Genomic DNA, 25,174 nt, shown 5'->3' with positions numbered 1-25,174 from the left:
TCTCCCCCCCCCCCATCTTAAACTCATCCCTCCACATTTCTGAAGCATTTTATTGCAATTTTCTCCTAATATTCACTAATTTTTATATGCGATTTTGTGTAATGTACACAGCTTTTGCCCATTTCCCCAAATATAATGTAATGTTGCATGTTAATTTCAATACTACCTGCACACTTTACCCTGGTAGATGTGTTTTGTGCACATTACTTGGCTGGAGAACAGCATTGCAAAACTTGGAGAAGTACAAATTTCAAAGGCTGGCTGTGTTTCGGTTGTGCATTGTTTCATCAAGTGCCAATTTGATAGGTTTGCCTTTAAATGTGAATTTGATTGAAAGCCTCACCCATCCTTAGCAGCCTCTGATATTTTCTCTTTCTGGTATTGCCCTAGGGTAGCAGGCATAAAAAGTGAAGTGAGCCAGTTTCATGCTATTGGATGCTGTTGTAGAATTTTGCTTGCCTGATAATTGAAGACCTTCCCCTAGTTTCTAACCCCAACACATCTTATGGCAAAGAGGAATCGTTGTTAGTGGGTGGGTGTTGCTGTTGCTTGTATTTTTGACAAATATTGATAGCATCACTGAAATATTTCAGTTTAGTCCCTTAGAAAAAAAATTCTTACTCATTATTTTCCTTTTTAAAAGGCTAAATATATACTAAGTGCTTTGCAAAAGGACAAAGTGAATAGGTTCCTTCCCGCAAAGCAGATCACTATCTAGAATGTTTACGGAAGGTCAGCAAGCAGCTGGGGCTGTAATGAGTTTCATCAATGCTCTTGCTATGCTCACAATCTCCTGCTCCTTTCCTCCTGAACATGACCAGCACTGGAGCACGTTAAGAATGGTTGCAGAGATTTAAGGATGCAGCTGCTGAAATGCCAAGTCTTCACTTCTCGGATAGACTGCTCCTGTTAAGGAGCCATTGTTTAGCACTCACATACCACAACAACCGTATAACTCCAAGTTTCTGTTCCTCCGCCACTAACACTGCATGCATGAATGTGCTTTGAATGACAGACTGCGAACACAGGGCCACTGAGGAGCCAGGTGGGTGCTGTGCTCTGTGCACCATGCTGCTCTCACTAAGAAAAAGAGTCTGCTGGATCAGGCCAATGGCCCATCTAGTCCAGAACTCTCCCCTCCTGTGGTTCCCAACAACTGGTATTCAGAAGTATTACTGCCTCCAGCTTTGGAAGCAGAGCATAGCCAGCATGGCTAAGAGCCATTGATAGCGCTCTCCTCCATTCACTGTGGGAGTGAGTTCCATAGTTGAACAATGTGCCCTGTGAAGAAATGCTTTTTTAAATCTGCCCTGACTCTTTCAGCACTCAGCAACTCCTGAAATTGCACATTATGCCCTGGGTAGGTACCTCAGTCATCCTGCCCTAGTGACACCATAGCAATAGAAATACAGTCATACCTCATGTTACGTTTGCTTCAGGTTGCGCATTTTCAGGTTGTGTCCTGCGGCGACCCAGAAGTACCAGGAAGGGTTGCTTCTGGGTTTCGCCACATGTGCATGCGCAGATATGGAAAATGATGTCATGCGCATGCGCAGAAGCGGTGAATCGCGACCCGCGCACACGCAGACGCGGGTTGTGTTCTGCTCATGTTGCGAACGGGCCTCCGGAACGGATCCCGTTCGCAACCAGAGGTACCACTGTAATGTAAAAGGCATTTAAAAAAGAATAAAAATAAAAATGAAACCCTGTTCTTTTACCACACGAGGAGGCTATTTGCATCTTGGCTGAACGGGGCTGGGAGGTCTCCGGGCCTTTGTGGAAACAGGATCTCTGGCACCTTTCCTCCAGGCCGCCAATGCTTTTCTCTCCTTGACCTGCCTGGGCTGGCCTTCCCCTGGCTGTGACCCCAGAGAAGGTCGGGGGACATCCTCGTCCTGTGGAAAGAAGTCGACAGCTTCCCTCTGATGCCTCGCACTCCCCGCCTGCCTTTCCAGCCTATTGTTCCCTGGCAGGGAACTTGGCCAGCTGCCTTGGCTCTCCGCCCCGCCTGGAGGCAGATTCTGGGCAGCCGTCTCCAGCCGAGCCCCGCTTGCCAGGCCCCGCCAGTGAAGCCACTCTTCCATTGCAGCAGCGTGGCAGAGCTGTCAGCCTGGAAGGAACAGCTGGGTGGGATCTGCTGATAGGTGCACCAGCGGGTCCCTTTGGCTTCCATCTGCTTCCTCGACAAGGTGGCCCCTGTTTATGTATCACTTCAGCCTTGGCAGTCGGTGTGCCAAGCACAGCCTGGGAGGAACAGAGGAGGTTTGTGGGCATAGGAGGTGAATCAGGAGAAGGAGCATGCAGTGCAAAGCATTGCACTGATCCAACCCAAGGGGCTGCATTGTCCACATGGATGAGGAAAGTCTCAGGATCCTGTGCAAGAGAGCAGATGTCCACTGCAGAGGAGCAGTTACAGAGCTCTAGTGCAGCCTGAGGGGTTTAGCAAGCCTGGAGGAAACTCTGTGGGTTTATTTGCTAATGCCCTCAATGTGGTATTTGCACAGGGACTACAAGGGGACTACAAGAAGGGTTAGCGCTGCTCCCCTCAATATTTCCTGCCACTCCAATCACACCCCAAGCTTTCAGTCACAACCATAATTTTAGATCCTCTACAGCAGTGGTTTCCAAACTTTTGGGGGCCATTGGTTTCATTAACACATCCCTAGTGCCCTCTAACCTGTGCTATAGAAAGCATTATTCAGAATAGCGGTTTGGACAACTCACTAAGGAAGTTAGTAACATGATAAAATTCAAAATAGTAACAGATAAAGGCACATTTATTCAAAATCCAGTTAAAACTTGATCCAATGATACCAGTTTTTCCAAGGCTGATAGTCTTTTCTGCTTCCAGGGCCACAATTTGGGAAGCACTCCTTCATACCATGAATCTAATATTTTCTCCTGTAATAACAGGCTTTGCTGCCTCTTCACACCCCTAAACTAGTTGTTCTGAAGTTTGCACACTTGCCCAGATTTTATATAAGCTCAGTTTTTGGGATTCTCTCTAGACTCAACCCCCTTGTGAGGCCACACCCCTTACTGCAGCCCTGCACCCTCCTTGAGTGAGTCCTTGAAACTGTCGCCATGCCTCTTCCTTGCCAGGATGGAGAGAGATGTGCGTGGAGGGGAGGGCTGCACAGTACGTAGTCGACTCTGGAACTCGCTGCCACAAGAGGCAGTGATGGCCACCAACCTTGCTGGCTTTAAAAAAGGATTGGACAAATCCCAGGGGAAGAAGGCTATTGAAGGCTACTAGCCACAAGAGCTATGCCTTGCCTCCAAAGTCGGAGGCAGTATTGCTTCTGAACACCAGTTGCTGGAAACCACTGGAGGTGAGGGTGTTCCTGGACTCAAGTCCTGTTTTCAGGCTTCCCATTGAGGCCACTGTGAGAACAGGATGCTGAACTAGTTGGGCCACTGGCCTGATCCAGCTGGTTCTTCTGACATTGTTACATTTTCTCTTTGGCCAAATTGAGTGGACTTGAAATCCTTGAGGCCTTTCCAAATGACAACAAAACTCCTCATTGGATTTTTTTTTTATTCCTGGGCAGAAGGGCAGCACATGGCCATATGTGCAGATGGAAACCCCTTTGGAAAGCCAGAGGAAATCTAATCCCTCTCCATCCCCTAAGGGCCCCATCATGATCACCTCTCTCTCTCAACTCACCCCCCAGGGCAGCTAATCCTAATCATCCTGCACCACACGGGGCTCCTTCAGATGGCATGGCCACCACCAGGTCCGGCCACGAGCTGTTCTTGACGGCATATCTGTACGGCCACACAGCAGGACTGGCAGAGCGGAGACCCTACAGGACAGCACTGCTGGGCCTGCTTCTAATCCCCCTCCCCACAAGGGGCTGCCGTTAAAAGGGGATTACTGGCATTTATTCACTTCGGGGCTTGTGGGATTGTTACGGGGTCACCATCTGAGCTGAGGGATTCCCCGCCAGGCAATCACAAAAAGGGGGGGGAAATAGTCACCTTAATTTGTCTCTGTGTGTGCTGCCCTGTTAGCTAACATGAAGCAAACTAGCCTCTCATGGCTCAGTGGTAAAATGCATATGCTTTACATGCAGAAGGTCCCAGGTTCAATCCCCAATGTCTCCAGGTAGGACAGGGAATTTCTCTTATCTGATATTCTGGGGAGCCACTGCCAGTCAGTGTAGACAATAATGAACTAGATGGGTCAATGGACAGACTTGGGGCAAGGCTGCAGTGCTAGCTATGTCCTTGGCTGAAAGGGGAAGGATGACATAGAACCGTAAAATTGTAGAGTTGGAAGGGTCATCTAGTCCAATCTCTTGCAATTCAGGAATATTCCCAAGCATGTCAGCTGGCTAGTAACTGCAGCCTGGTGCCAAATGTACAGCTGAGCTATCAAGAGCCTTGCTGTCAGAGTCCAGCCTGATCATGACCCTAGGGAGACCCCTCAAGGATGAGGGGTACAGTGCAGTTGGAGACCCTGAAGAACCTGCTCCCACACCAGTAGAGCAGCCTGAGTTATCTGGCAACAAGGATACCACATCTGCCCACCTCTATCTGGGTTAGATAGTCCCTTTTTAAAACGTGCAGGTTTGTTTCTTTTAAACATGCCCGTGGCCTTACTTGAAGTCTTATTCCTGTACACACTATTGACCAAATCTAGACTGAATCTGGTTTAATAGCCAGCACATTCCTCAAGGAACCCAGGGGAAATGCTCTGTCACAGGCTCCCTAAGAAACCTTTTATGAATGATGTTTCCCATGGAACCATTGGCAGAGAGACAGGGCAGACTTTGGACGGGTGAGTTTCTGTTGATCCCGACAGCACTGATTTGCTGAGCCACAAGGGGAAAGCCATGCCAAAAGGTGCCATTGAAAAATGCCATGGTCAGCATAGTTTAGGACTCATCCAGACTTCCTTTTGTACCCTGCTTTCCAGGCACAGGTCAGCACTGTAAAGCTCTGTGTCTGAGCATCACCGCACCGCCCCGCCCCCATCCTGGCACTTTCCACAGGAAAACCCATGTTTTACTGCAAATGGCCATCGGGTTTTCCATCAAAAAACACCCTCTCATGGACATGGAACTTTAAAACCCAGACTTGCATCCCTGCCTTGAAACTCAGCACAAAAGGAATTCTGGATGAGCCCTGAATCTTTCAAAGGGAATGGGTGTTATTTGCATACAGTTGCTTTTATGGTGGAATTATTCAAAGGATGGAGCTGATGGAGCTGATGGAGCCCTGGTGAGCATCACAGATCTTCGGGAGAAGAGCCTTTCCAGCAATGCGGTGTTTGGATCACTGAGCCATTTCTGACGCAGCGTTTTCCTTCCCAACATAAAGAAGGGGAATCTAAGAGCTGATGGGCATTGAAACAGACCACCTCGGAAGGTGGTGGGCTCCTCTTTCCCTGAGGTTTTTAAACGGAGATTGGATGGCCAGGGATTATTGAGCTGAGATTTCTGCATTGCAAGGGGTTGGACTAGATGACCCTTGGGGAACTCTTCCAACTCTACAATTCCACGATTCCATGTTCAAATCCCCAATAAGCAGTGCTGAGCAAATGCCAGGCCTGTGTTTTGATCTGCCTTTGTCTTCCCAGCACATGCAGACGCTCTTGGTATTACAAAGCCATTTCCGAGCCTCGGGAGGAGAGGGTGTTGCGGGCTGGCCCCTCCCACAAGCGCGGGGCTGGAGTTTAGCCCCGCGAGAGCCAGGGAATCCCCGGGGGCGTGCCTCTCCGCCTTCCCCCTGCCCGCCAATAGGGGGCTGGGGAGGCGTGGCCTGGGCTATTTAAGGCCAGGCACGCCCCGGGATCTCCCTCTTTCCCCTCGGCAGCAGAGAAGTTTTTCCCAGCCCACCCACCCTTAGGTTAGGCAGTCTTGACCTTGCTATGGACTTCGGTTGGTCGCCGCAAGGGGCCTGGTAGGAATTTTTCCAAGTTGGCGACTTTGCAGCCTTTTGGTTTTTTCGCCTACCTCGTAGCAAATCGTCACAACTTTCACGGTTTTGGCGGTTAGGCATTGGCAGGGGTCTATTGTTATGCAAATGGATGGGGGGGAAGGACACGCCATCACCTTCCCCCGAGAAAAGGGTAGTCCGGTAGAGGACTCCGGGGGCGTTTGCCTTGTCCGAGACCTAGTAAGGTGAGGGCCGCCGGCACGCCCACGAGCGGTGACACCCGTGGGGGTCCTAGCTGGCGTACTCCAGCAGGACACCCCCACGGTTTGTGTTCAACCCTTCCCGGTTCCCATGCCGGGTAGTCATAGGAGCCAATGCCTAAGGCCAATACCTTCAATTCTGTAATCAATAAAGTTGTGGCCATTTACGCCCATTAACCTTAACTAACGTGTCCTGTGTCTTCATTTCATTGGGGGAGGGAACTTGCCACGCAAGTGTTGTTGCATCTGTACGAGAGTGACAATCCCTGTTCCTAACAGCTGTACATCTACTTTGGGGTGGGGTTTGGGGAACCACATTTCTGGCGCATATATTCTTTTCCCCAGCGTATTTTCATATTTGCCCGTTCGTGTTTATACAATAGGCTGTCAACAGCATCAGTGTGTCCGAGGGGGGATGATTAGATCTGTTTACAATACACATCTCCTAAAGCTAGCTTGGGGGGTGGGGGTTGGTTGGTTGGTTGGGGGTGAGGATTTCCCCCTCCCTTTCTTTGCAAAATTGGGAGGAGGGAGAGTGAGGGGATTAAATCGAAAAGGGGAACAGTAATGGTGCGGCAGGTGCAAGTTCTGACAGTTTTGAATGGTTGCCAGCCAGCCTCTGAAATCCTCGGCACATCTGCTCTGATCAGTTGGACAACAGATGGGCCCTGGTTTTAATATTTTTGGATTCGGTTAGATTTAGGAGCTGATGTGAACTGATTGCAGAGCGCAGGTGTAGAAGAGACATGCAGCTTTCAGGCAGGAAGTGGAGGGTCAGACCGCGGCAAAGCAAGGCAAGTCAAGGCTTCCTTGCACGGGTCTGGGAAACTGTGGTGGGGGTGGGGGGAGCCAGAGAGATGGATTGATGGGGGGGGGGGGTTGGAGCAGGAGGAAGCCCACAGGCTCCAGGGTTTTTCACACGCTCCTCGGGTTTCTGATTATTTTTAGTCGGTTGTTTTGAGCATCTAAAGCCAGGGGTTTTTGCTGTTTGGGAGGGAGCCACTGTGCCTTCTGGGCAAAGTTTCTAGGGAACCAGCTGCAAGGGACTCTGCCAAAAACACACACACAGAGAGAGACACGCACAAACTTGAGGTTAAGAAGAGAGTGGGGGGAAAGCAGTGCTGGCTGCAAGGGACAGCTTGAAGAGAGACAGATGGGCAGAGAGGACACTTCCAACCAGCAGCAGCAGGCCTGTTAACAAAAAAGAAAGGAGAGGAAAACAAATGGAAAACAAAACAGTCAGAGTCGTTTTCAGTTATCAACTGAAATAACCTGCAAATGGAAATGTCGAAAGACTTTGTCGAAAGACTTTCTGCAAACACAAAATCCCAGATCATGCCTTGCTAAGATGCCAAATGGGTTATTCAATGCCTTTTAGCCACTCTTTGCTTCCTCTGTCTAGGCCATCCTTCCCCTATCTGGTGTCCTCCAGTTGTTTGGGACTGTAGCTCTTATCAGTGTCCCCCTGCCATGAGCCAGCATGGCCATATGATGTTGGGGCCATTGGGAGTTGCAGTCCACAACAAGTGGGGAGCCCCGGGTCAGGGAAGGCATTCTAGGCATGGCTTTACGCCACTGTCAGAAGCATCATACCTTTGAATACCAGGTGCTGGGATTTGCAGGTGGGGAGAGGGCTATTGTGCTCATGTCCAGCTTGCATGCTTCTCATGGGCATCTGGCTGGTCCTTGTGGTGAACAGAATGCCAGAGAAGATGGGCCACTGGCGTGATCCAACAGGCTCGTCTTATGTCAATGTATAAGCATGGTGAGTTTTTATGGTTCTGTTAACATGCATTTCTGCAGATTCCACCCCTGCGGGTGCTTGTTCTTCCTCCTCATTGTCAGCAAGCCAGTACCTAACTTGTGAAGATCCACAATTGAGAAGATCCATGTGGGAGTGCCAAATGTTGGCCTTCCTCAGAGCAGCATATTACAAAAGATGACCAAAGTCTCCCCCTGCTAGCAGCCTAGAATGGTTTACAGCAAGCTTTCCACCACTGATCATTTTCTTCTCTCTCTCTCTCTCTCTCTCTCTCTCTCTCTCTCTCTCTCTCTCTCTTTCTTTCTTTCTTTCTTTCTTTCTTTCTTTTTTCCAAATCATCTATTCAAGTATTTTGCTTGATTATTGCATTTCTACAGCATTTGAACTGCAACACCACACCACCATTTCAGCTGTGAATACTGAATACACAGGATTGCCCAAATGTCAGGGGCTCTTATTGGACAGCGCCTGTGACACCAAGGATGATTGAAAACCAACCATTGTCACCCTTTCCTGAATTTAATCCCTAATCAGGAGTACCACAATGAGCAGGATGCAGGGGAGGCTGTCCTCTGAAGGGCATGTAGCACTGTGCTGCCTCTGCTTGCAAATTGTGAGTCTGGGCAGTAGACCATAGGGGCCCTTCCATTTTCTGGTGCGATTCAGTCACAAATGTATAAGATGAGCCTGTGGGATCAGGCCACTCTCCCCTCTAGTCCAGCATCCTGTCCTCACAGTGGCCAATCAAATGCCTGTGGGAAACTGAATACCAGCAACTGGTATTCAGAAGCACTACTGCCTCCAAACGTGGATGCAGGGTATAGCCATCATGGCTCGTAGCCATCAATAGCCTTCTCCTCCAGGAAATTGTCCAAATTCAGCAACTAAAGCTGTTTCAGTGCTCTTGCACAACAAATCTGCTCTCCCCAATCAGGCTTTTTTTTCCTGTAAGGAAAATGCACTAGAACGTGTAGGGTAACAACTGCTGAATGGAAATTGCCTCGCCTCCCTGCAAACAAATCAGAATGAATGCACAGTAAACACCAGGCAAACACCTGAAAACCTTGGTGCAAATGAAACTGGATGAACGTTCCATATGCAGGCCATCTGGAAGTGACCCGTATCTCCCAGGTTTTTTAAGTATGGCTGAATGAGAGAAAAGCAATAGGAAGCCAGGGGCTTCTGATTGGCCAAACTACATAGCTCCCTTATTGATCCAAGTGGCAGACATAAACTCTGTCCACTTCAATCAGATGCTTCCATCTGCTGTGTAAACTATATGGCCCGTCCCTGGTCTTTGACTCTTTCTTATTCCACCTTCCAGAACCAATCCCCGTGGCGTGCTCCCATGATCTCAGCCTCTACCTGATCCCGTGCAAAGTTTGTGGGGCCCATTTGTATGCAGCACATAGCTAAACTATGGGACTTGCTTTCACAGGAGGCAGTGGTGACCACAACTTAGATGGCTTTTTAAAAGGATTAGAAAGAATTCGTGGAGGAGGAGGAGGAGAAGAAGAAGAAGAAGAAGAAGAAGAAGAAGAAGAGGAAGAAGAGGAGGAGTTTGGATTTGATATCCCGCTTTATCACTACCCTAAGGAGTCTCAAAGCGGCTCACAATCTCCTTTCCCTTCCTCCCCCACAACAAACACCATGTGAGGTGAATGAGGCTGAGAGATTTCAGAGAAGTGTGACTAGCCCAAGGTCACCCAGCAGCTGCATGTGGAGGAGCGGGGAAGCAAACCCAGTTAACCAGATTACGAATCTACTGCTCTTAACCACTACACCACACTGGCTCTTTGTTGGTGACTACTTTGTTGGTAACTACTAGCCATGAGGGCTAAGCTAAACTGGAGGTGCAACTTCTGCTGCACGGAGTGCAGACCAAGTGTGCAAACCAACTTCCTCTGCGAGTAACCTATCCACACTCCAATCCTTATCAGGACTGGGCCATCACGTATCAAATTTGATAGGTGAGCAATCTATGTTTAGCCTGGAGAACATGCCTGAACACACATTCCCATGCACACAAGCTTCAACACTGGTTTTATAAGAGGGGTCAGGCAATGGCCCATCTAGTCTAGCATCCTGTTCTCACAGTGGCCAACCAGATACCTGGGGGAAATGCCTAAGTAGGACCTATATGCAAAACCACTCTTCCCCTCCTGCAGTTTCCAGCAACATGTATTCAGAAGCATTGCTGCCTCCAGCCATCCCAGCTAGTCGCTTTCAATAGTCTTCTACTCCAGGAACTTGTCTCTTTCTCTTTTAAAGTCATCTAGCTTAGTGGCCATCACTGCTTCCTGTGGGAGTGAGTTCCATAGTTTATCTCTGCACTGCATGAAGAGGAACTTTATCAGTCCTAAATCTTCCAACATTCAGCTTCACTGGATGTCTAGGAGTTCTGGTGTTACGAGAGGAGGGGATTTGGTTATTGATCCCTCCCACCTCACCATCCAGTTCTAAGTTATATAAACTGCATGCATTATACATGTACAGATATTTACAGCAGTTTAATCAGTGATGGCACATTCATACATGTGAGCCATAGAATCATGGAATCGTAAAGTCGGAAGGGACCCTGAGGATCATCTAGTCCAACCCCCTGCAAGGCATGAATATGCAGCTTTCTTATACAGGGATCGAACCTGCAGCCATGGTGTTATCAGCACCACGCTTTAACTGAGCTATCCAGACCTCGTGTGTTTTCTCTCTTTCTCTCAATTCTACCCATAAAATAAATAATAAGTAATGGCCCATTCATTTATTCCAGGTGAAGTAAGCACTCTGGACTCCAGTTAATACAATTAGTTTAGGGGGCTGTCATCACTAAGGAGGAAAGGCCTTAGGGAGGACCCACTGGAGAGAATTAACAGAAGGCAGGTAGCAAAAGAAGGAGAAAAAAAGAATTACATTTGTGTCTGAGAAAGGGTTGGACTGTCATTTACACCCTTCTATGTGCATGGGAGAAGATGAGCCAGAGAGTTACCGGTGAAGGGGACACAAGCGCTCTCTCTCTCTCTCTCTCTCTCTCTCTCTCTCACACACACACACACACACACACACAATGCCTTCCTTCAAAAGAAAGTCCTGTTGAGAAGCAAAAGGTAACCAGCTTAGTGGCTCGCATGATGGACCTTTGCCCCAATAAGCTCTCCCGGTGGCGAGAAAGTAGGCAAGGTTCATAGCCCCATTTAATGGCTTATTACTCCTTCATCTCTGGCCTAGAGAGGCGAGAGGATGAGAAGGCAGGGAGGGTTCTTCAGACACTCGGAGCAATAGGATTATAGGCCAGCCAAGCAGCCGCACTCAAGAGATAATGTAAGCCCTGCCAGCCAACTTTAATGCACATCTCTCTTTCAGGAGGTCTGGGGGCTTCAGAAGCCAGAGCACCTTGTTCCATCTGTGTCCTCCATCCTCTCTATCAGTGACCCTTGGCCTGACGGGACATAAATCCAGCAAAGGTTTGATGATAAGAGGGTGGTCTGTGTGCTGAGAGATGAGCATCCCGGATGGCAGAAGACGAGGTGAGGAAAGCACTTGCCTCGCTCTTATCTGCTACAGATCCCGTTTATACTAGGACAAGGACACTCTTGTGAGGGGTTTAGAGGAGGGAGGAAGCAGACAGAGCAAACCTGGGTAACACAAGGGTAACACACAGATGTACACACTCCAAATCAGCACCCCCCAACTTTGTGCCCTCCAGATGTTTTGCACTACAACTCCCATCAGCTTCAGCCAGCCTGGCTTTAGACTACAGTTCCCATCAGCCCCAGCCAGGACCAGGTTTTGTAAGGCTGCTCTACACAATCCTTGACAAGCTAGCTTTTTGTGATGGTGAGGAGTGAAGATGGTTACTCTCGTCTTGCCTTCCTGGGCAACTAAAGGGATCTCAAAGCTACTTCAGTTTATTGAACTGCATTTCTGTCTCGCCTTTCTTCCATTGAGCTCAAGGTGGCATGTGTGGTCATCATTCTCCTCATTTTATCTTCACAACAACCCTGTGAGGTAGATTAGGCTGAGAGACTGACTGACCCAAGGTCACCCAGTGAGCTACATAGCTGAGTGGGGATTTGAACCCTGGTCTTCCAGATCCTAGTCTGACTCTCTAACCACTACACCACACTGGCTTTCATGAATGTTTGCCACTGCGAGATCTGCAGCATGGCAGAGGGGCTCACACACATGTGTATGCATGAGCTACCAGAGGCAGAAGGGACGCCGGTGGTGCTGTGGTCTAAACCACCGAGCCTCTTGGGCTTGCCAATTGCAGGGTCAGTGGTTTAAATCCGCTTGACAAGGTGAGCTCCCGTTGCTCTGTCCCAGCTCCTGCCAACCTAGCAGTCCAAAAGCACACCAGTACAAGTAGATAAATAGGAACCATTGTGGCGGGAAAGTAAATGGCATATCTGTGCGCTCTGACACTCATCACAGTGTTCCATGCGCCAGAAGTGGTTTAGTCATGCTGGCCACATGACCTGGAAAAGCTGTCTGCGGACAAACATCAGCTCCCTTGGCCTGAGGCAAGATGAGCAAGATGACCCTATGGTCAAATTTGACTGGACTTAACCATCCAGAGGTCATTTACCTTTACCTTACCAGAGGGAGAACTTTCATGCCACTTCAGATCAGCCTTTTCCAAACTGGTGCCTTCCAGATGTTTCAGACTACAACTCCCATCAGCTCCAAGTCATATGGCCAATGGGTCAGAGGGTAATGGGAGTTCGGCAGGGCTCTCCTTAAGTACTTAACCTGGTGCTTTCTAGATGTTATTGGACTATAATGGTCCCTCTAGTCCAGCAGCTGGTTCTCACAGTAGCCAGCTAAATCCTCATGGGACGCCCCAAAGTGGAGTGTAACAGCCCTCTCCCACTTTTGATTCCCAGCAACAGGCATTCAGAGGCATCCAACAATGGAGGCAAAATATAGCCATTGTGGCTATTCATAGCCATAGGGAGGGTGACCTCAGGTGTACACCAATGTTTTTTAAAAGTCTGTGTACACATTCCGCTGACAATTGTCAGGTGGTGGAAATGCACGTGTGAACCAGCCCTAACTTCTAGAGCAGGGAGGGAGCAAACATTTATGCATTTCAAACTCTGTCTCTAAGGTGAGACCACCTATTCACCAGCCTCCTTACATGCCAACCCATCCAGTCCGGAGTTCCAGTTTGACAGGTTCCCTCTGATTGTGAACAAAAGGCGCAGTACGAGCCCAAGTCTCTGCAAACTTTGCCAACCTGAACTTTGTGGAGGAACTCATTCCCTTTGTGAATTCACAGTCCAGCCTTTGAAACCTGAGTATGCAGCAACACGTCTCCAGCAGCAGATGGATTTAGGACCATTCAATGGGGACCACTGAAAATAGACTTGATTTCAAATTGCACAGACTGTGTCATGAATTTGTGGCAAAGAAGAAAGTAGAGGGCATGACTTGACATGTGAATACTGCCAATATCATAATGCCATTAGAATAATGGCACAACCACCCTTGGAATATTGTGCATAATTTTGGTTGCCACTCACCTGAAGGTGGGGGGGGGAGATATTGTAGAGATGGAAAAGGTTCAGAAAAGGGAAATCAAAATGAGCAAAGACTGCAGCAACTCCTATAGGAGGGAAGGTTACAACATTTGGGACTTTTCTGCCTAGATAAAAAGAGTTGACAGAGGTGTTCAGAATTATGTATGATGTGGAAAAAGGAGAAGTCCCCACTCATTTCAAAATATTCTGCTAGTCACCAGCCTGGTGCACCAAGCTGGACCCACCAAAGGGTCAATTTTGCACCACTTCCAACGGGGTCCCCTGCACCAGCACTCAGAAATCCACACTTGGTCTGGCACTTCCTTTCTTGCCCCTGCCATTCCCCCCCCCTCTGTGCTTCCCCCTCCTCTTTCCTCTCTCTGAAAATTGATAATTAACCTCTTGTCCACGTGGCTGTTGTGTTTATTCGGTTCCAGCGGCTGCAGGGTACTGATATGGAAATTGCAGTGCACAGCCAACACCTCATCCCCAACACAATCTGTAGCTGCTCACAGCCGTTGGGCAGAGATAAGCAGGTGCTTATTCACCAGCCTAGCAGCAGCTGCAAGGGCCAGACTACCTGATCACTCCAATCTTGGTGAAAAACTACTCGATGTTGGGCTAATGCGATGGAGAGGGCCGATAGGCACTGGGTGTGTGGCTGGTGATGGGGTGGCCACCTCCCACCCCCCCACAACTTTCTTGCTCTCATCTTCCAGCTTTCACCCCTTCCCTCTCTCTTCCAGGCTCATTTCTCTTTCCCTCCCTTATGCTCACCCCTTTCTGTCTTCCCTCTTATCTTTTACTCCAAACCTCTCTTTGATTACTTTTTTTTAAAAGAATAATTTATTTCAGCTTGTTGTGTCCCTTTTCTGCCTGTTGTTTCCTTTCTCCCCAGCCTAGTAATTCATGTCTTCAAGAGTGACTTTGTACCTCTCAGATTCCCATGGGAATCATATCCTGCGATGGTGAAGAGATTAAGTGCGACACGGTGCCTGGGTTCTGGCATCAAAGCAGCGCACCTTCCACAGCTGGAGTGGGCTGGCCAGGATCTCTGGAAATGTGACGACAGTTGTTAAAGGCACTTGCTTGCAGGAGAGGGTTGTTGGTTTGTTTTTGGAGATGTTAGAGCACTAACCTGACCCCTGACAGCTCCAAAAGGACTAGGCTGCTAAGCACATTGATGCCCACCAATCCAAACAGCAGATCAGAACATTAGTAGGAACATACAATGTGAGATTGTTGCACCAAATCCATGCGGCTTTGCACCCCTTTGCAGACTCTGCCCCCTCCAGGCAATCTGTGCCTGGGCTAGATGAACCAAAGCTCTGCCTTTCTCTGCATCAGGCCACTGAATAGCTTTGTATGATAAGCGAGGGCTGGAACGCCTGGCGCTGGAAAGGTTCCGAGTGAGTCCTCTGCCAGTATCAGAGCAGAGATTGAAGGAGTGGCAATCCCTGTTTTATCTGGGCAAACCAGAAGGGTAAGGCTAGCAAACTGCGCCATGTAAAACAATCAAACAGAGATGCCTAGCAAAGCGGCAAATCCCAATGCACGCTTGGCTTTTGCAGTCGTCCATTACATGGTTGTTTTTGTTTTTGAGAAGTTGGGAACGATCCAGGAAAAAAAAGTAGAATTGGGTAATTATTGAGAATCACTTTTTAAATGAAAACCTAAAGTATTTGTTTAGCAAACTTAGATGCAGACAAACACATCTTCAGCCTCGACCCCTGGAGCACTGAAAGCAAGGAACACCAACTGGCAATTAGATCGGTTCATAAACAAGGACAGCAAAAGCAAAAAACCAGGAGGAGGCCTGAGGACCTCTTTATCTCTCATCCCAGCTCTGCATGCTCTTCGTGCTTTTGCCTGGTCTTCTTGAACAGGGATAATGTCATGCTCCAATAGATGCCCTCAGGGGTGAGGGTCCAATTCTCAGGTGGGTTAGCAAAATACCCAACAACGAGAGTGGGGTTGCATGTGCAACACTGTCCAAACTAACTAAGGTCAAGCACAGAGAGCCAGTCTAGGTCTGAAACCTGATCCAGAGGCAACGTCAGGCAGAAGCACAAGGTCAGTATCAGAGGGAATTGAGGTAATGCAAAACACAGAAAGGAGGGCTAATTGAAATGAGGAACAGGAATCCCCAAACCTGTGTTAAGTTTCAGCAACGGGAAGACTCGAGATATATTCACACCTTTGTATTCTGGACAGCGAGGGCCCAGCTCACTGGACAATGAGGTTCCCACATCTTTGGAGAGAAAAGCAGCTAGCCAGGGGGAGGGATTTTGAGCAAAACTAGAATAAAGCCTGAAGGTGAAGCATTAAGGAGCTGCTTCCCAAAGTCAGTCCTCTGTTCCAGAATGCATCCCTCTTGTGCAGTCTCTTATGCATGTGTGCTAATACAACATTTGACCCTTGCAAATGCAAACTCAACCACTCGAGCCGAAGACTCCTGAACGCCATCTGCCCTGGTTTGTTTATCTGTGAAAGTTGTCAAAGGTGGCAGGAAAGGTAGAGAGATGCTGCTCTTTCTTTCTGAGGAGGCATCTGGGAGAATTTTCTCTCTCCTGCCTTCCAGCTGGTGGGTTAATGAGGTTATAACATTAGGGAATTTACTAGGAAGGAGAAGGTGGAACACCTCTAGCTCAGTGTTGTCTACCCTGAAAGGTGGCTGCTTTCCAGGCTTTCAGGTTGGGCTGCTTTCCCTTCCTTACCTAGGGATGCCAGGGATTGAACCCAGGAGCTTTCATATGCAAAGCAGATGCTCTGGGACTGCATTGCAGCCTTTCCCATAAGACCTCTGGCTGTATGAGATTTGGAGTAGAGAATGTCAAAGGAGTAGAGGACCACCGGCTGAAGCTCCCAGCTACAGATGGGAGAAATGTTCAATTCAGTTCTCACTTAAAGGTGGATCTTCTTGATTTGCACTATCAGAAAAACAGGAAGTGAACCGAAACACAACCATCCTTCAAAATCTGTACGTTTCCAGATTTGGTAGTGCAGTTCTCCAGCTAATGACTGTGCACAAAAATGCATAGATTAGTGAAAATAACATGCAGAAATGCATTGTGTTAGGGAAAAATCACTTCCAAAAACATAGCAAAGAGTGTTTATAATCCAGTTAAATCCACAATCAATAAAATAAACTGGACAGCAGAGCATAATATAAAACGATAAAAACAACAGTGATGAAATATCAAAGTGGCGCTAAAGCACACACACAGAAAATAGTTTTAACCGGGTGCCTAAAGCACACTTTACCTGCTTTATTTATTTGCCTGATTTTTTTTCATTCACTCAGTGGTTTGTTTATTTGTTCATTTTTATTGATTTTTATACTGCCATCAGTCAGTTGACTTAGTGTGTCATGAAAGAGCAGCACATGGTTTATTATTTAATTTAGTAGTGGTGGTGGTAGTATATTTTTACTCCCAGGGAGAGGCAGTTGTAGGATTTTCTTCTTCAAGTGCCAAAATATCTTGGCCCCAAAGCACTTTGCACTTTGGCTTGGAGAGAATGCCTCATGTGCTTTTCTGCCTCTGTCCCCCATTATTCTGACATAGCATGGAGAAAATGAATAGAGTTTTAAAAAATAAAAATAAAATATCCCTCTCTCATATTACAAGAACCTGCAATCACCCCATGAAGCTGAATGCTGGAAGATTCAGCATAGACAAAAGGATGGGCCTCTTCAAACAGCACGGTTAAGCCATGGAATTTGCTCCCATGTGAGCAGCCACCAACTTGGATGGCTTTAGAAGAGGATTCCACAAATTCATGGAAGAGAAGACTACCAATGGCTACTAACCATGATGGCTATGTTTTCCAACAGTGGAGAACAGTGGAGGCAGTATTGCTCTGCATACTGTTGGCTGGGAAGAGTGCTGTTGCACTCAACTCAGAAGGACCATCATCCATTCTAGAGCATCATCTTTGCATGCAGAAGGTCCCAGGTTCAATCTCTGGCATCTTCAGGTGCTGCCTGAAATCCTGGAAAGCCACTGCCATCACCCTGGAGAGTAATGAACTAAATGGACCAGTGGTCTGGCTCAGTAGAAGGCAGCTTCCTATGCTCCTACTGTCCTACTTGCGGGCTTCCCATTGGGGCATCGGGCTGGCCATTGGGAGGACAGGAAGCTGGACTAGCTGGGCCTATGGCCTGATCAGTGAAGTGGCTGTGTTAGTTCTGTGCTTAACGGTGGCAGATCCACCTTATCTGACCTTCCCCAAGCAGAGAGAGAGTGTGTTGTTGGGTAAATGAAGGCTACCACCACGTGCAAAGTCCCAGATCCACCCTGTTAGGCAGCTAGTGAACTGAAGTGCCTGGCAGCTGTTGGAAGGGGGTGTCCCTCCCAGCCCTGTTCCCTCTTTGGGCCTGACTCATGGGAGAGGATGTGAGAGCCGGTGCAGCTTCTCTGAGCTGACAGGGGGTTTTTTCCGTTCTGCTGAGAGCAACAAAACGTCTTCCCCTCTTGTTCATAATGAAACTAGAGCGGGCCGGGAGGGGGGTCCCCACCCAAAAATAACAAGCCGGGCTCATTGCGTGGCTGCTGGAACAAATCTGTCTTGCAGCCCAGTCACGATGCATAGAAAATGGGGCATCAGGAGGAGCAAGGCCCCAGCAGGTGCAGGGGGCATCCCAAGTTGGAAACTGGTGTTGATCAGAGTAATGAAATAGGCTGCAGGTGTCGGCACAGGCAGGCAATGCAGAGAGACGCAGCTGCCTGCCCTATTGGGACACAGACGTACACTCCAAAAAGGCTGCAAGGATGGCCTCCTTGCTATCAGATGTGGTGGCAGAATTGCAATGGAAGCAGCTTTAAGGAAGGGTGAGATAAATTCAGAGGCAGAGACAGGGTCAGGGGTAGGCATGGCTGGGCACCTGCGAAAATAAGAAGAAGAGGAGGAGGAGGAGTTTGGAATTTATATCCCGCTTTATCACTACCCTAAGGAATCTCAAAGCTGCTAACAATCTCCTTTCCCTTCTTCCCCTACAACAAACACCCTGTGAGGTGAGTGAGGCTGAGAGACCTCAGAGAAGTGTGACTGGCCCAAGGTCACCCAGCAGTTGCATGTGGAAGAGCAGGGAATCGAACCCTGTTCACCAGATTACAAGTCCACTGCTCTTAACCACTACATCACACTGTCTCTCGCCAGAACAGTCCACACTTCTGCAGGCAGTGGAAGACAGGCTCTTAGGGTGAAGGGGGCACTGTCCCCACCAGCCTCAGTTTGCCATAAGCTCACTTCCCAGCTGCTTGCTTTCTTATTTAAATCCCGTCCAATTCTGGTAATGTTTCAAGAGGATTTAAAAAAAAACCAAAAAAAAAAAAAACCACACAAATGGATGCAGAAATGTGTCCAACTAAATTTAGGATTGGAAAAATCAGAAACTGAGATGAACTAAAATTGGCACATTCATCCACCCCTAGTTTAAAACCATAACACCAAAACTCTATGCCCCAAAGCCAGCAAGTGCCCTGCCTATGGAGTGGGGGGTGGAATAAAGGTCTTCAGCATGTAGCAGAATGAGTACGGGGTGGGTTATCAAACACAGAGGCTCCTTTGCCATCAACTCCTGGTACCCAAGATCCTTTGACTTGGAGATACCAAGGACCGAACCTGTGTGTAGCAGCACTCCCTGCTCTTTTGATTCCTAGCAACTGGTGTTCAGAGGCCTGTCCTGCCTCTCCATAACATATGAGGTCACCTTCTATTGAGGCAACCCACTGGCCCACCTAGTGCCTTTGTCTCTGCCTATCGGTATCTCTCCGGGGTCTTTTTGAACCCTGCATCTTAGCTCCTTTTAAGTGGAGATGCTACTAAATGAGCACAGCACCCTCAAGCCTGTGCTCTACCATGTGGCGACAGACCCTCCCCAAGTCATGAGCCAAGGAATGAAGAGAGCCAATAATCTGTTGCAAGAACTCCCCAAGGTGCAGATGTCATGCTGCCTGCTTAGTGGGGAGTCAAACTGGCACCACTACAGAACGTGGAAGCAAAAGGGAAGCATCTTCTGCAGGTCACCATCACCTCCATTTCCATTCCCACCCCCCAGTGGTGCATCTCAAGGGAGCGTCAGGGGGCGTGTGGTGTTCTACTTTAAATGTGCATTTCCTCCAGCCTTTCACTTCTCTCTCTCAAATGAGCCACTTCCTTTCTCCAGTGCCCCCTTCTCTTGCCTCCCTGGTGCTCTCCTACACATTCTTGACCGATAAGAGGGAGAACATAGCCATTGGTAGCTTCCTCCTTCTCCTCTATGAATTGATCTAATCCTCTTTTAAAGCCATCCAAGTTAGTGGCCATCACTTCCTCTTGTGGAAGTGAGTTTCATAGTTTATCTACAGTATATGCTCTGAGCATGGGGGGTGGGGGAGAACCTTTTTTGCCTGCCCTGAATCTTCCAAAATTCATTGGATGTCCCTGAATTATGGGATATGGGAGAATTCCACTTCTTCGTCTTCTGGGGCCCTCTTTGAGAAAATATTCCAGTTGGCTTGGGGGGGGTGTCCTGCCTGGAAGCCCTGCCTTCTCAAGTCCTGCTTAGAAGAATGAGCAGAGGGGCAGCAGTGACGGAGACAAACACAACAGGGGTGGCTCATCACATTTTTAAGTAAGTGCACATTATAAACCCTCCACTGCAACAGGGCATTAAGTCCGGAGTATAAAATTACTTTGCTGTTTCGCAAGTGGCATCAAAGGCTTACATTCTCATGCCACACATTAACCTGGCTATCGAGTGGGAGGGGGAACCTGGATCTCCTCCTACTCTGCCCGTTCCTCCTGCTCTTGATGGCTGAGGGATGGAGAATTCTTGGCTCGCCTGCCTGTCCCCAGCTCAGGCCTTGCTTCCATGTTTGGGGAAGTACAAAGGGGAAGTTGTTCGGAAATCGCTCCGGAACGGCTGGTAGGGCTTGTGGAGCTGGACTTGCCCACTGACACAGATGGTTCCTGTTGGGGGAAAGAGGATGGTGCAGCTGTCTTCCCTCCCCCGCCTTCTGCACTATCACCACAGTGCAGCTGTTTTGCCTTCCCCTCTCGCTGTGGGGCATGACCCTCTTTCCATCTCACAACCCACATCCAGCCTGCAAACTCTGTGCGCACCAGCTTGCCAACTCTCTCTGCGTATGTGTTTCTAATGGGCCTCCCGTGCATCGAAAACAACATGAAAGGGGTGAAATCCAACAGGTGAAGCTGTTCACTGCCTTGAGGCACCCGGTTTTCTTCTGCTGAATTTCTGCCTGCCATGCCATTCAAGTGACAGGAAAGTTCATTGTGGACCACACAGCTGGTGCCAACCCTTTGCCAGTCCCCCTTCTGCTGGGATGCATGACCAGGAACAGAACAGGAGTGGGTGCAGACCCTGCACCTCCAGTTGTGTTTTGCACCGCTGTGCTCAAATGCCATTCCAAAGCTCCCCCAGTGGCAAAGGCTTTGGCAATTAGGCCCTTGAGCAGGCAGCAGTAGCAGAAGCAGGGAAGAACATGCATTCCAATGGGGATGGAGGAGAAATTTGATACATTTTGCACATTCCAAAGCAAGGCATGAACACCAGCACAGCTGCCCTTCACAATTAGCACTTCTCTGAATTTTGCAATGCAGTTTTCTAGCGAAGTGATGTGTACAAAAATGCACACACTGGGGGGAAGTATTCATAAAAAATTATATTTCAGAGACACACAGAAAAATGCATTACATTCGGCAAAACTTCACAAAAATGTGTATATTAGGAGAAATTTTCAATAAATGCTGATGAATTTTAATGAGAACCTTGTTGATTTTTTTAAAAAAACAAACCACAAGCTCATCTGGAAAGGTGGAGAACTAGACTTAAGTTTGGAAAAAAGAGAAAGTTAGAGAAAGTAGAATTGACCGATTCACTTCTATGGGGCTTACTCCAAAGGAGGAGTTTAGATTTCAACTGTGGTTACTTATCCTGAGACGAAAGGGGAAAGGGGGGTGAGGCAAAGGCTGCAATTCCACGCATCCTTACTTCTGGGTACCTGTTCATACAATCAGGCTGCCTGTAATCCTTCCTTCTAGTAAGCATTCTTCACTTTTAAATAAAACTGTTAGCCTCCATCTGCAGGCACACTTGCTGCTGAAGCCATTGCAGGACAGAGCACTGCTGAGTAAATAAACGCAGCAAGGGGAAGAAAGCATTTCGGGACAGAAGACGGGGTTCAGGCAGCTGTCCTGCAAGGCTGCTGGGCAGGGTGGCTAACCTGTGGCCTTCCAGATGTTGCGGTCAGAAACATTGAGGGCTGTAGTCCAGCAACATCTGGAGGGCCAAAAGTTGGCTAGACATTTGAGGTTTAATGGAGGGACATTACCAGTAAGAATGTAATAAAGTTCTTCTTCAGGCAGTGCACTGTTAAACTATGGAACTCGCTTCCACAGGAGGCAATGATAGCCACCAACTTGGGTGGCTTTAAAAGAGGGGGCAGAGGCAGAATCATGGAGAAGGAGGCGAGCGTCTCCACCCCCATTGTTCTGCCCAGACGCTGAGGTCCAGTGCTGAGGGCCTTCTGGCGGTTCCCTCACTGCGAGAAGCAAAGCTACAGGGAACCAGGCAGAGGGCCTTCTCGGTAGTGGCGCCCTGTGGAACGCCCTCCCATCAGATGTCGTAGAGATAAACAACTACAGTCATACTTCAGGTTGAATATGCTTCATGTTGAGCATGTTCGAGTTGCGCTCCGTGGCAACGCAGAAGTAACGGAGCACATTACTTCCGGGTTTCGCCGCTCGCGCATACACAGACGCTCAAAATGACATCATGTGCATGCCAGAAGCGATGAAAAGCGATGCGTGCATGCGCAGATGTGCCATCACTAGTTACGTTTGCTTCTGGATGTGAACGGAGCTCCGGAACGGATCCCGTTTGCATCCCGAGGTACCACTGTACCTGACATTTCGAAGACATCTGAAGGCAGCCCTGTTCAGGGAAGTTTTTAATGTGTGACATTTTAATGCATTTTTAATCTTTGTTGGAAGCCTCCCAGAGTGGCTGGGGAAACCCAGCCAGATGGGCAGGGTACAAATAATAAATTATTATTATTTATTATTATTATTATTGTTATTATTATTATTATTATTATTATTATTATGGCTATGTTCCACCTCTACTGTCAAAGGCCTTGTGACGCCACCTTATTATCAGGACAGACCTTTAGTCCATCTGGCTTAGCACTGAGCACCCTGACTGGAAGCAGCTCTGCAGTTTTCATGCTGAGAGAGGCTCTCGGTGCAGCTCCAGGGTCTCATGAAAAGGGCTGTAGCCCGGAGGTAGAGCATCTGCTTTGCATGCAGCAGGTCCCAGCTTCAACCCCAGGTAGGGCTGGGAATCCCTAGAGAGCTGCTGCCAGTCAGGGTGGACAATACTGAACTAGGAGGGCCAGTTGTCTGACTCAGCATCAAGCAGCCTCCTGTGTTCCTAGAGATCTTGCCCCTCGCTTGCAGCATGAGATTATTATAGCTAGAGGCCACTGGGCAGGGTTAAAGCAGGATGCAAAGCAGGTGTTTTGCCACTGAGTTTCAGCCCCACCCCAAAGTGTACAAGTGTCCTCTCTACAAAATATTGTGAGATAAGGAAGGAACCACCTCAGATTGTCCACCCTTGCACACACACAAACCATTCATTCCTCTTGGGCATCAGAGTCATCAAACTCTGTTGACGCACACACAGGGCCAAGCTGTTGACTCTTCCCAAATATCAAACAGTATTTCAGGGCAGAAGGGTGGCCTGTCCCAACAAGGCTGACAGGTGTCAGCCGAAAGGGAGCTGGCCACGGCAAACACAACACACGGCGCGGCTCAAGTGGCAGATCCTGGCAGAGCAGGTGGGAGGTGTGCCTATTGTCCAAAGGTGAGGGAAGGAGAGGGGACGGCTGCTATGCACAGGCCCAGGCTGAGTGGAAGACCCAGGCTACATGCACGCCACATATTTAAAGCACATTCCCCCTCCAAAAGAATCCCGGGAATGGTAGTGTGTCCCTTGCAGGGCTGCAATTCTCAGCACCCTTAATGAACTACAGCTCCCAAGGTTGTGTAGACTGCGCACATGGCCAGCTTAGAAGGTTGTCCCTTTATTTCCATAACAAGTCCTTGAGTCTGTACTCTGAATGGTGACACCAGGGACCTAGAAGGTGCAGGACTTGTCAGTCCAACCCCTACACAGTCTCATCAGGACTGACCTTAAGGCAATTGGAGCAATTGGGCCAAATTGGACCCTGCATGCCACTCCTAAGGGGTCCCCGCACCAGGGCAATCCAGATGGATTTTATATAAGATTTTGCAGACTTTGGCTGTGAACTGGGGCCCTACAAACAAAAATTCAAGTTGCTCCCCGCTGCTTCAAATTGGGCCCCACTGGCTAGCCCTGAGTCTCATAGTTGCTGGACCTGAGTTGCCCTGCCCTTGCATGAAGTCTTGGGTTTACACTTTTGGGAGAGGGGAGACTGCGGCACTGGGGAGCAGGCAAGCTGGCGAGGCCCCCTAGAAGGCTATGTCCCATCCCTTGTTGTACCAATGATCCAGAGTACAGTAGGTCCTTTTGAGTCTTTCCAATTTATTTATCTTTAACCAGCGCATTTGTCCCCTGCCCTTCAGCCAAAAAGGCTCCCAGACTGGCTTACATACAGACAGTTAAATCAAGGCAGCCCCTGCCCACACAGGCTTGCAATCTGTAAACCGACCAACCAACCAACCAAACAGGGCACACAAGGAAAAAGGGACAGGGAGGGAACGGGGGAGGAGAGACTCAGGCACCAATTCTTAAACAATTCTTAAAGCTGGTACAGTTCAGGCTTCCCCTTCAGCAGCCAAGATCACCCTTTTTAGGGGCTATTAAATGTTGGGCTATTAACATTCTAGAAAACCCATTAATTGCTTGTAAGTGTCAACTTGGTTTGCTCCCATATGCAGATATAATGGTGCAAATTCTGGTGTCGCTGCTATTGCAACATTTGTTTTTCATTTCTTTATTATTTCTGCAAAGGCTAACTTGTTTCTAACATCTGAGTTTATTAGTAGTTTAATTTAGAACACTTGTAGGTTTTGATTACTAAGTGGTATATAAATCCTGTTAACTTAATACTATAAAATAAATAAATGCCGCCAAGCCTTTAATACCCACCAAGGGCTAGGAAAGAGAACTCACACACAAGGCTGACTTGCAAACGTTGGGGGCAGTGATTGTAGGGGCAGAAAGATACTGTTTGGATGCTGACAAGAGAAGTGTTTGTCTTACTAGCTGAGCAGCTCAGCAAACTTCCCGATCGCCCCCCTACCCCACCCTGTGGCCCTCTGCAGAACGGTATTCCTCCCTGGCCCACCCTTCATCCTGGCTGCACAGTGGGGAGAGAGAGAGAGAAAACCTGTTATCTCCATGAGCGCACCAGAGCAGGCAGGGTGGGGCTGGGGAAAGGGAAGCAGACTTGAGAGGACACAGCCCCTTTGCCACTGATAACAAAGCCCTGTTTTTAGCCTGGGAACTTGGAAATGGGGCAGGTGGCCAAGGCCAGGCCACGCTGTTGCTTCCCACGACGTTTCTCTTCTGTTCCATTCACAAAATGGTGCTAGGGATAGGCATTGGCCCGATGGTCTGAGTGAAACTCTGACTACAGAGCAGTGCACATTTCAAACATGTACAAAATCACACTGAGCTCACATACCCAACAGCAGGGACAGGCGAATTTGCAAAGTTTTGTTTATCCCAGTTTTTCATTTCCAGTTCTAAACGTTCAGTT

This window comes from Podarcis bocagei (genome assembly GCF_964188305.1).
Source record: "Podarcis bocagei genome assembly, chromosome: 7".
In the NCBI taxonomy this organism is placed as follows: domain Eukaryota; kingdom Metazoa; phylum Chordata; class Lepidosauria; order Squamata; family Lacertidae; genus Podarcis; species Podarcis bocagei.
Note: the sequence above shows the minus strand (reverse complement) of the source record.